Raw genomic sequence first — 12520 nt, 5'->3', positions numbered from 1 at the left:
ACAAGCTGGAGCATATTAAATACTTTAAGAGTTTATTTGAAGAAAAAATCAATTCAAATATGCAGCACCTAACTGGAAGTGATTAGAACACTGCACTGACAGGAGGACAAGGGAGGGCTCATCAGAGAAAATGTGGAATCAAAGAAAGGAAATTATTTGACTGGCTGTCATTTAAAGCCTAGTTGGCTATTTGTCATTGATTGCCCTTAAGTTTCAATTTCATAACGTTGAAGCATTTACAAACTTAGATTTCTGTTTGTTTATGTAGGCCACCATGACAGTACAGCCACCTCGGTCTAATGGCCTCATTGTTTAATTAATTTAACAAACACTACCCTCATGAATCAATAGAATCTTTTATCTCTGTGAATTTCTTAGAGAGATTCAAAAATCAAGCTATGGAATTCCTGAACTTTCTGATACTAGTGTAAGTCTACGTATGTAACTCACAGTTTTGGGTGAAGCCTCTGATTCTGTTAACCAGTAAAGGCCAAAAGGCAGCCTTCTCCTTAGAAATCACACTCAGTTCCAAGCTATCCTTTAAAGGTTTTGGCATTTCTACCAATCAGGGTATGGTGAAGGGTGGGATGGACCTCTCAGGTCAACCAGGGAAAAGTCCACCAACTAGCTATGCTCCCGAGGAAAGGGAGTTTGACACCTGTCCTGGACTCGATTGAGGGAAAGCCACAAAAGACTGTTTCCATTAGAAGGTCTATCACTGATCCACTCCCAACTCCAGCCCATGCTGAAGTTCAGACCTGGACCAACAACTCAGTGGCACCAGGCCACTCTTCTGCCTCTACCACATATCCCATATATATTGTTTGGAGGAAATAGATCATACAGATTTGATATCAATTTTTACTTCCTCATCACTATGAAAGAGGTGAAGTAACCCTTGGCCAATGTGGTTAAGAGAAGAGTCTCTGATGTCTGTCTTTCAGACTGAGGTCCAGGTGGTCCTCATTCCATTTATTTCCCTCTGTATATGCCACATGGGATTTGTTCCACACAGTTCTTGATGTCTCTTTCCTATTTGAGGCTCATTCTGTCTCTAAAAAATTGTCCTTGCTTATACTTTGTCAGTGTTAGCTGCAAATAATATATGCTGTTATTACACAGAAAAATCAGGAACTACAATTCCATCTCATAACCTTCCAGATTCAGATATAGACACATTCTCTAAAATTAAAATCCCCAATGGGCAGCCCCAAGCCATGTGTTGCCTGCAGTGTGCCTTGTTTGACCTATGGATTTGTTTATAAGTTCACTTGGTTGATTTCAATATTTAAAAATCAGAAGATTTTTATTCAAATGTCCACTTTTTCATGAAAAATCAGAAGATCTGGCAAAGCTTGGCCCATATTCTGACATTCCCATATGGCCCAGAGCTGAGCTGAGGAGCATGGTCCCCTTTTCATTTCAACCCAATAATCACCCCTCTGTTTTCTCTCTAATATACAAACCAAATGTGAACTGCCATTTATATATTTGCATTATCATTATATTTGCATTGATTTTCTTATAATGCAGAAATATTTATTTGCATTCCAACCTATATCAATAGTGGGGAATAGTCTAATAGATAGACTTCCTCACAGATTTTGTAAGAAATGAGACATTTTTTGGTGAAAGTAAAAATTATTTCCACAGATATGATGTGAAAAGTGTATTTTAAGTGAAGACATTCACATTAAGATATTATAAAACAAGCCACTACATGAACTATGACCTCTGTACAAAAGAAAAGAAAAAAGACAAGTGAGATGAAATAAAAATAAATAGAAATAAAAATTTTTAAAAAACTAAGGTGTCAAAAGAGATTTGTTTTGGGATGTTGTAATGCTATTATGAAATACATTCACAAAGCTGACTGCCCTCACTCATATAGCTCTTCATACAGCACTCTGCACTCTAACCTCCACCTTCATCACGCATCCCACCCCATTGACTTTTGAGTTTGTCACTTATGCTCTAAAAGAATAAATCTAGAAAAAGAACAGACACCCACATGAATGTCAAAATCACTATGTTGTACACCTAAAGTTAATATAATATTGTGTGTCAACTATACTTTAATTTAAAAGAAAGAAAAGAAAAGGAAATGACACTTAACTACCCCCATCACTGACTCCTGTCATCCAATAGTGACTACAAAACATGGAGAAATGATATGTGTATACTTGGAGAAGCTTAGTAAAACTCAATGACTTAATGATAAGTTAAAAAATTAGGCATTTGTAGGGAGTAGGGGTGGTACTGGGTAGAAAGGGTCAATGGGGAAAAGGTGTCTATCTGTAATATTTTCAATAATAAAGATAATTTTTTAAAAATATATTTTATTGATTTTTTTACAGAGAGGAAGGGAGAGAGAGAGTTAGAAACGTTGATGAGAGAGAAACATCGACCAGCTGCCTCTTGCACACCCCCTACCAGGGATGTGTCCACAACCAAGGTACATGCCCTTGACCGGAATCAAACCTGGGACCTTTCAGTCTGCAGACCAATGCTCTACCACTGAGCCAAACCAGTTTCGGCAATAAAGATAATTTTTAAATAAAAATAAATGAGGCATTTATACTGAGTATTTCAAACAGGTTGGTGGTGCGTTTTGTCTCCTGTTTTAGACCAGTGCAGAACTATGTGGAAATAAGGACTGAAGGATGTTTCAAATTTGATATAGAGAATTCCAGATGGGACAGGGGATGGCTGATGGATGTGGCAGGAACACATTTCTAACAGTTGGGCAAGAAATCCCCCAAGCACTGATTAGGCAAAAAGGAGGAGGTGGAGGGAGAGAGAGGCAGCAGCGGCATAAGCAACCTGGGCTAAATCAGAAAATATTTTGGGCAGATTACACCACTTAGTCATGCACCAGTTGTGATGCCAGCAGGCCATGCTCAGGACAGTCTGCCCTAGAAACAACTATGAGCAGGGGTGCTGAACGCCTGGCAGGCCCAGGGAGTACTGTAATCAAGGACAGCCCTTCCCAGGAAGAGAGAAAGCACAGGTCTGGAGCAAAGTTCAAACAGGTAGCATACCGAATCCTTAGGCTAACATATTTCAGATTAAGGGTGCAGTAGAGATAAAGGACATTATTATGTAGTGGTTATTTTTTAGAGTGAGATGTAATGAAGACATAAGAGATAGAGGATTAAGGAGATTCTTCACTAAGCAATAGAATCATTAAAAGTTCACCTTGGTGCCAAAACCAGTTTTGCTCAGTGGTAGAGCGTCGGTCTGCACACTGAAATGTCCCAGGTTCGATTCCAGTCAAGGGCATGTACCTGGGTTGCAGGCACATCCCCCGTAGGGGGTGTGCAAGAGGCAGCTGGTCGATGTTTCTCTTTCTAGCTCTCTATATCTCTCCCTTCCTCTCTGTAAAAAATCAATAAAATATAAATAAAATAAAAAAATTCACCTTGGTGTTATAGTACTGCCTCATAATTATATGACTTGTTTATTGAAAGTTTTCAGACTGGGTTCTCCTAGCAATTCCAGCAACCTTGTCATGTCATAGAAGGCCTGATGTGACAGAAGTTGCTAGTAGAGCAGTCTGAGGTAACCAGGACTGTTCAGTTGACTTCTCCTCCTCTTTCTCCTTCTCCTCCCCCTTCCTTCTCCTCCTCTTTCTCCTTCTCCTCCCGCTTCCTCCTCCTCCTCTTTCTCCTTCTCCTCCCCCTTCCTCCTCCTCCACTTCCTCCTCCTCTATGTGCTTCTTATATTTCCTTTCCTTTCTTTACTAATCTGTATCCTTGAATTGGATTTATCTAAAAGAGAAATCACAAAAAAAGAGGAAAAATTTAAACATGAAGCTTTATGTACCTTCAAAGGATTTATGGAATTAAATGCATGGTTCTTCACTGAACCTCCCTAAATTAGAAGAGTTTCAGCTTAGTACAATTAAATTTAAAAGGCTATTTAGTGCAAAGGGGGAGAATTTTAGAAGGTTAGTAGAGTAATAAACTAAGAGATTTCAAATATAAGGTAGGTGATAGGCAAATCTATAGTGACAAACAGTAGCTAAGTGGTTGTCAGAGACTAGGGAAAGGGTAATGGGTGCAAATTTCTTTTTAGGGTGATGAAAATGTTCTGGAGATAAGGTTCAACTAGTTTTCTAGTATTTTCCCTAACAACACTATGGGCCTAGGACTGGCTTATATTCTGATAAAATCCTAAATTTCCATTATCTATCCTAAGCAGGTTGTGATACAGACCTTGTGGGGTTGTGAGCAGTAAGAAGAAAAAAAATTGTTCCCGAGAACAAAGAGCCAAAAATAATCTGGAGATGAAAGTGCTGCTTGCCATCCCCATGTATGGCTCATTCTAGTCATACAAATGATCATAGTTCATTGTACTTTAAATAACCAGGCATTTAAACTTACTCCCTCAAAAATCTAACACAATCTTGAGTAAACAATTGAGGTGTTGACTGGTTTATGAACTGGAAATCCTATTACAGACATAAGTAGAAAGAACTGTAATAATTATTTGAACCTCACACTGTGGGGTTTTATTTAATGATATCCATTTAAGCTTGTCAGTTTCATGCACACTTTCTTCCCTATGTCCCATGTAAATAAAAAGACGATTTTTGAATTATTTTCTTTGGCAAAGAAAATTGGGTTCTTTTCCATCTTCTCCTCAAACTTGCTTCAAGCATTGTGCTTCGTGTTGTTATTTGGGAGGGATGCGGTTAAGGAGGTACTGTCTGTTTTCTATGATTAAGTTCCATAACCTCTTTTTAACTAACAGCATTTTTGAAGACCAAATAGATCAATTAGTGTGTTATCCTGAGCAAACCTGTTCTCCTTCCCCTCTGAGAGCCTTGAATGTGAAAATGAAGGTGGATGAGAAGATTATGTTTAAAAGAGAGGATGAAGAAGAGGAGGAGGGGGAGGAGGAAGGGGAGAAGGAGGAGGAAGAGGAAGAAGAATAGGAGGAGGAGAAAGAGGAAAAGGCTTATAGTGAGTTGGAGCTCAGATGTGGGATTTGGGCTTGAAAACTGGTTCAGCACATCCCTGAGATTGGGGAGTATCCTGACTATTCATCAGTGGGAGAAATCGCATGCCTCTTTACCCTAGAGGTCTCAAATAAGCCTGCTGGATTTATTTATTTTTTTATTTTTTTAATATATTTTATTGATTTTTTACAGAGAGGAAGGGAGAGAGATAGAGAGCTAGAAATGTCGATGAGAGAGAAACATCGACTAGCTGCCTCTTGCACACCCCCTACCCGGGATGTGCCTGCAACCAATGTACATGCCCTTGACCGGAATCGAACCTGGGACCTTTCAGTCCGCAGACCAACGCTCTACCGCTGAGCCAAACCGGTTTCGGCTGGATTTATATTTTAATTCAAAACCAAAGCCAGTTTTGTTTCTGTGTCTTTTTTTTTTTTTTTTTTTTTTTTAATTTCCTCCGACTGAAGAAATTTTGGACTACTCCATAGAAGGAAGTTCCTGCCTCCCTTGGCCAGCTCTGTGTTACCTCTATCTGGTGTCTCTGGGATGCCCACACAAAACCAAGCAGGTTTGTTCCATCCGTTCTTTGTGTAGCCATGTCATTGCCGTAGGGTGGTATTTAAGAATCTTAGGTCTTACTGTTTCTTCTTTGAGGAAAGGCTCCTCCTTAGATGTCCTCATGGCTCCCTCCCTGTCACAGATTGGGTCCTCCAGGAAGCCCACCCTGAAACAGACATCTGCACAAAGGATGGTATGAGGGGTGTTCTTGGAATCAGCTTTGAAAAGAAGGAAAAGGAAGCAAGGAAGGGTCGGCCACAGCTGGCCCTAGGACTCTGTCAGGTAGGTCCTGTATGAGCTTTTAAACACCCAGCTTGATCATCATTGGATGTGAGCTACCTGAAGGAAGGCCACATCCTTGAGAGAGCAGCTCTTTCCAGCTGAGGCAATCCCTGAGAGTCCTGACATTGAATGCTGTCTGGTGACAACTTTCCAGCAACTGGGGAAGAAAGTGCTTCTTTGGAAGGGAATCTGAGGAAAGAAAAAGGCACATCTATGAATCCCTCGCTTCATGCAGACTCTGCATAAAGGTTACCACTTCAGAGAGGCCTTTCTGACAACCCTTTATAAAATACCATCCCCATTCCTAGGTTCTATACAAGATCCCAGTCTTTGTTTCCCCTTACCCTGCTATTTTACCACTTGACATGTTATATTTTCATTTAAGTGTATAGTTTTGGCATATTCTCCTGACCCACACATACATCACACATGCTAAATATAAGTTTCGTGAGAGTCTGAACTTTAGTACAAATGTATATGTCCACATCACCTAGAATATACAATTTCTGACAAATCTGTCTGCCACCTAGATCCCTTCATTTGAGGGAAATACCCCCTAAGACAATCTAGTAATTCTGTTGCTTAAGGCTGAGATTCTTAGGTACTATCCAAAAAGATTTAATGAGCAGAATAAAACAAGGATCTTAATATCAATTGGTGCTGTCTAAGGTTTGACCCACTAAAGATGCCCTCTAATGCTAGAAGAAGGATTACAATCAAACTTATTCTAATATAGGAGGGACCTGCCTTTAGAGGCCATTAAAAAACAAAAAACAAAACTCAATGTACTCATTTGTTAGGGCAGCTACAACAAAGTACCACAAACTGGTGGATTAAACAGAAGTTTATTTTCTCACAGTTCAGAAGATTAAAAGACAGGGATCAGGGTGTACACAGGATTACCTCTCTGCCTGGCTTCTAGATGTCTGTTGTCTTCCTGTCTTCACATGGTCTCCTGAAATGTCTGTGTCCAATTTCCTCTGCCAGTCATATTGGACGAGGGCCCACCTAAATTACTTCATTTTAAATTAATTGCCCCTTTAAAGACTTCATCTCCAAATACAGTCACATTCTGAGGTACTAGGGGTTAGGGCTTCAATATATGAATTATGTTAACCAGAGTTAACACCAAATAGGATTAATAACAAAATAGATGTTAAAATTAATTCACGAACTACAAATGTACTGCAAAATAGATGAGCATCAGCCCACATGGAAAGTTCCAGAAGGCTGCCCTGATGTGAAAACTAGTTGACAGAACATAATAAAGGGACTAGGAAGCCTTACGGGAGTACTTTCAGTCTTTTGGCAGGTGGACAGGCTTAGTCTAGCTTCAAATTGGCACTGCAAATCTTCACTCTGCACCAAGGCACATATTACAAGAAGACTTCCTCCCACAACCACTTTAAAATTACAACTAAATTACAGAACAACCATCATTCAGAACCTCCTGAAATCTAGCTGAATATAAGCCCTGCAAGTAGAGATTTAAAGAAGAAGCCACATCAAGACTAGTAGGAGGGCAGACATGTAGAACAGGCAGGTCCCACGCACAAGTGATGGATAAAAATTAGGAAGGCTATCTCTGCCCCTGTGAAGAGTGATGGATCCCAGCCCCACACCAGGTATTCCAGCCCAGGGACCCAGTGCTGAGAAGAGAAGACCCCATAATTTCTGGCTATAAAAACGAGGGGGTGTTATGCCTGAGTCCCAGGCAGTTCATCTTAAAGGACCCACACAGACTTACTTGCATTCACTCACTCCGAGCTCCAGTATTGCAATCGCAGCTCAAAAGGCACCAGGGACATATGAGGCAGAAATGAATTATCTGGCATCAAGACAAGAGCTGGAAGGGCAGCTTTCTCACAGACAAAAGTTCTTTTTGTTCTTGTTTTTATTGATTTCAGAGAGAGGAAGGAAGTGGAAAGAGAGAAACATCAATGATAAGAGAGAATCATTGATCAGCTCCCTCCTGAATGCCCCATACTGAGGACCAAACCCACAACTCAGGCATGTGTCCTGACCAGGAATTAAACCATGACCTCCTAGTTCATGGGTTGATGCTCAACCACTGAGCCAGAAGGGCTGGGCTCCCAGATAGAAGTTCTGCAGAAGCCATTATTCATTTGACTAGCCCTTCCCCCACAGAGCCAGCAGGTACATGCCCATATCTGAGTTTCCATCAACCTGGCTAACACTGTTCACCCCACCCTGGTGATTCCCTGAAGCCTCACTCCACCCTCCTTTCGGCACCACCCAACCTGCTTCCAGTAGCTTTTTCATACAAATTGCCTGTCTTGGCTCATGCTTCACTTTCCTAAAATCTCTCAAACAAGCAGCATTTGGCCTCATCATGCCCAGTAGCTCTCTCTAAGTGGCCCCAGGCCCAGCACTAGCAGCAGCAGGCCTTGGTATGCACCTTGGCCTCTCCTGGGCCACCTCCAAGCTCAGCATAGGTAGAAAGCATCTTTAAGAAGAAGGGGAAAAAAGGAAAAGATGACCCTTATTATCCTGGAGTGATTATCAGGATGATCACTCAGTAAGTTATATAACGTCTAATCACTGGGGTATACACCTGAAACTAATATAATATTGTATGTCAACTATAATTTTAAAATAAAAACTGATTTAATAAAATAAAATAAAAAAGATTTACTGTCCAAGACATTATACTGAAGAATCAGTTTTCCCCAGGGTGAATAATTTCTGGGCCAGTTACGTCAGTAATACCTGCTGTCATTGTTAGGGTGGGAAGGGGAGCGTGTGATAGTGAGGCCTTTACAAAGGGACCCCTGAAGTGGTTCCAGTATTTTAGAATTGAATTTGGGGTGAAGTGCTGAGTCAGTGTATCACAATGTGGACACTTTGCTCCTCCCTCCCTGCCTCACCAATCAAACCTTCAGAGTTTGAAGGAAATTGTGGATGTTATCTCACTTTTTCTTTTTACTTAAAAGGACACTATTATGTCTTCTAAGATCTTGTTTCTTAAAGTGTGACCTTTTCCAGCAAGAGAGAATCACCTGGGGTCTTATTATGAGAAAACAGCTTGGCTCTCCAGAGCCACTGAATGTGATTCCCTGGGGACGGAATCCAGTAATCTGCTTTTGTACCAAACTCTCCAAGTATTATAGTTCATATGTGCAATAAAACATCAGGAGCATTGTTTTCAGTTGACCAGAATTTCATATCCAAAATATTTACTTTGGGCCGAAAACAGTTTGGCTCAGTGGATAGAGCATCAGTCTGCAAACTGAAAGGTCCCAGGTTCGATTCTGGTCAAGGACATATACCTTGGTTGCAGGCACATCCCCTGTGGGGGATGTGCAAGAGGCAGCTGGTCGATGTTTCTCTCTCATCAACGTTTCTAACTCTCTCTCTCCCTTCCTCTCTGTAAAAAAATCAATAAAATATATTTTTAAAAAATTATCTTTATTATTGAAAATATTACAGATAGACACCTTTTCCCCATTGACCCTTTCTACCCAGTACCACCCCTACTCCCTACAAATGATTCTCTCTCGTCGATGTTTTTAACTCTCTATCCCTCTCTCTTCCTCTCTCTAAAAAAATCAATAAAATATATATTTTTTAAAAGCTGCAAAATATTTACTTTGGTGGATAGATTTTTTAAAAATACTCTTTAAGATAAAAGGAAGAGAAATATTAGTTTTGTTTCAAACATGGTGCATATGTAGGGCATACATTCCAAACGTCATGATGCATAACCAAATATTATTATGAATACTCTTACTAAAGTCTATCACATGACCAGGGGCTCTCCTATAAAGTAAAGAGCATAGGTAAGAGTGAGAGTTGCCCTAGCTGGTTTGGCTCAGTGGATAGAGCATTGGCCTGTGGACTGAAGGGTCCTGGGTTCAATTATGGCCAAGAGCACATATCCAGGTTTCAGGCTTGATCACCAGTAGGGGGTGTGCAGGAGGCAGCTGGTCAAGGATTCTCTCTCATCATTGATGTTTCTATCTCTCTCTGTCTCCTCTCTCTTCTCTGAAATCAATAAAAATATATTTAAAAAAAAAAAAAGAGTTGAAGGACCTACCTGTCAAGCAGCCAAGCTGATCCTGAACAGCAGCCATCATTGCAGCTGCTAGGTCAGTTTGCCAAGCTTCCATAGGTGCAGCCAGTACAGAGACAATTCGCCCACGTGGATGTGAACTGTTTATTACACTTGGCACTGCAAACAGCATGAGCTTCGTGTTCACAGTGGTTCCTCTTGCCCCTCAAGTCCCATGACAGTGATGCAGACGACTTAGGTCCAGCTAGGCCCTGCATGCCCTGTGGATAGAGCATAGGCAGGGAACCTCCAGTTTAGGAAACACTAAGCTATTAAAGGAGCTATTAGGAAACCTGTTCATCCACCCCTACAGAGAGCCACATTATCTTTATATATCCTGATCAGAAAACAAATCTGCCTGCTGACTCAGAGGGAGATATTATCTTTATTACCCTGGATTATCTCCAAAGCAGCAGGAAAACTACCTTATTATCCTGGAGAATAAGCAAATTTGCTCCCTGCCTGAAGCAACTTCACAGATATCTTTAAACAAAGCTACCCGTGCTCTTTGCTCGGGAGGCCAGCTTCATCACTCAGCACGCCCTTTTTATATGTCTTCCTTCCGTGTCTCACAGGGTAGCCTAGGAGAACTCAAGCCTGTCTTGCTTCCTGGACTTCAGAGGGTAATTCTTCTTAATACTTTGTGTCATCAAGAACTCCGGCTTCGGATCTTTTAAATGGAGTATCCTATAGCCCAGGCAGGATCTTGAATGGAGCCTCATTACATAAAACAGATCAAAGCAGGCCTACTCCCTCAAAAAAAAAAGAAGTGGTGCCCCCTTCTGTGTATTCCTTCAGTTAGATTTTGGTCCATGTTGGCCTCTGAGCATCCTCAAAAAGTCCTTCTCCTCCAAACACAGTTAAAAGCCATCACTATACTGAAAAGTGATGTTTTGTAATTACTAGCACTCCTCAGCAGGTTGGTAGGTTATCAGACAATGAGAAAAGGGTTACACAGGTTCGAATAAATAAAAAACAGTTTTTCCTGGCATCGGCGCAGACAGGAGAAAGCTGCTCTCATTCATCCCTAAGTCACAGAGGCAAGTAGTTTGGTTTCTGTTAACAGGAAACATATCCAAGGGCGGCCTCAACGAGTAACACTCCTTTCTGTACTCGTCTACTTACTCACTCATTTATTCTACTCAGCAAGAATATTGATATTGGTAACCCGCTAAATATATATTGTTGGTATATAAAAGTGATTAAGACATGTCCAAATCAAAGAAGGGATAAATAAAAGCAAGTGTTATATAAGTAACAATTACATAATGTTTGTAATTACAGAAATTACGTCCATGAGCCTTAAGAGGGTATGATATGTTTTTATGATGATTCTGCTGCTTGACTTTGTATGCCTGAGACAGTTCCCTGGAGCATGCGCAGCAGTTCTCTGGGGTGAAGAAGAAAGAAAGGCTTGAGGGATACTTTTGTTTTTTGAATCTACAACTGGCTTTGAAGGCATTAACTCATAAACTCTAAATACTCTTAAAATCTTCAAATTTTCTGATTAGCTAACCAAACTGTGCATCGAGAAATCTTTTCCATATTAAAAACATCCAACTGCTTTTCTAACAAGATAACCTCATAGTCACACATAACCTAAGCATAGAATAGTTTTTCTCAGGGAAGGGTCTAGAAGCTTGATATGGATAATGCACACCTTTTTTCAAAAATGATGATCATGTCTACTAAGTGTTCTAGATACACTACATCATTTAGTTGAATTCTCATAGCTACTTTATGAGTAAAGGACTATCCTACTTTTGCAAGTGAGAAAAGAGTGGGTCGGGCTGTTGGGTAATTTTCCAGCATGCTGCCAGAACTGGGAGGCAGAGCCCAGGCCTGTCCATCCCCATTCCCAGGCTCCTCAGAGCCCTGTTCCTTGCTTGATGAACAGACAGCCCTGCCAGCACCTCTTTTCCCAGCTATCTTTTTAGCTTTTACTATAAACGGAAACTCATCTCCTTTCATCTTCTCTGACCAGGAAGTTCACTACCTTTTTCTTTTCTAAATAACATCTGGAGCCAAAACCGATTTGGCTCAGTGGATAGAGCATGGGCCTGCAGACTAAAAGATCCCGGGTTTGATTCCAGTCAAGGGCATGTACCTTGGTTGCGGGCACATCCCCAGTAGGGAGTGTGCAGGAGGCAGCTGATAGATGTTTCTCTCTCATTGATGTTTCTAACTCTCTATCCCTCTCCCTTCCTCTCTGTAAAAAATCAATAAAGTATTTTTTTAAAAAAATAACGTCTAGAGAAATGAGAATATATGTGACTTGGAGTATGGATTTCCCTCTTTGTGATTCAAAAAGACTTCTGCAATAAAGAAAGGAAATAAATTGGCAGAGCAAATTCGAAGAGCATTAAATCTTAACAAACTTTGAACAGATGAAATAATTTTTATCTTTATGTTGATGACAGAAACTTTTATTGAAGATGAATTTTCTCTTTCAATTTTGAACTTAAAGAAGATAGCAAATAAATGTAGCAGACACCAGAATGGGTACAAGCATATATTTTTTTTACTAAGGTTCATTAAAATAGTGTTGATGTAGTACTAAACAAAAATGCATATCTTTGGATCATTTTTAAAATGTAACATATTCAGGAATAAAGGATTATAAAAATCAATTCATAGAATAGTTT

At 40.3% G+C, this 12520-nt stretch overlaps 1 protein-coding gene and 1 long non-coding RNA gene across 2 annotated transcripts in view; both read right to left on the bottom strand.

Annotated features, from left to right (window-relative positions):
* The window catches only part of LGSN (lengsin, lens protein with glutamine synthetase domain), a 109933-nt gene extending 104199 nt beyond the window's left edge, over positions 1 to 5734 (bottom strand). The window contains exon 1 of the mRNA XM_036415036.2: positions 5603 to 5734. The gene's annotated coding sequence lies outside the window, so the exon portion shown is untranslated. The remainder of the gene's footprint in view (positions 1 to 5602) is intronic.
* An 898-nt stretch (positions 5735 to 6632) lies between these two features.
* LOC123651384 lies at positions 6633 to 10675 on the bottom strand. The gene is made up of 2 exons (XR_006740058.1): positions 9857 to 10675; positions 6633 to 6783 (listed from the first exon to the last, which is right to left on the bottom strand). It is a non-coding gene; the product is annotated as an uncharacterized LOC123651384 (long non-coding RNA).
* Positions 10676 to 12520: the final 1845 nt, after the last annotated feature.

Source organism: Pipistrellus kuhlii, unplaced genomic scaffold (assembly GCF_014108245.1).
Source record: "Pipistrellus kuhlii isolate mPipKuh1 unplaced genomic scaffold, mPipKuh1.p scaffold_m20_p_5, whole genome shotgun sequence".
NCBI lineage: Eukaryota > Metazoa > Chordata > Mammalia > Chiroptera > Vespertilionidae > Pipistrellus > Pipistrellus kuhlii.
Note: the sequence above shows the minus strand (reverse complement) of the source record. Positions and strands in the feature narration are given on the sequence as shown.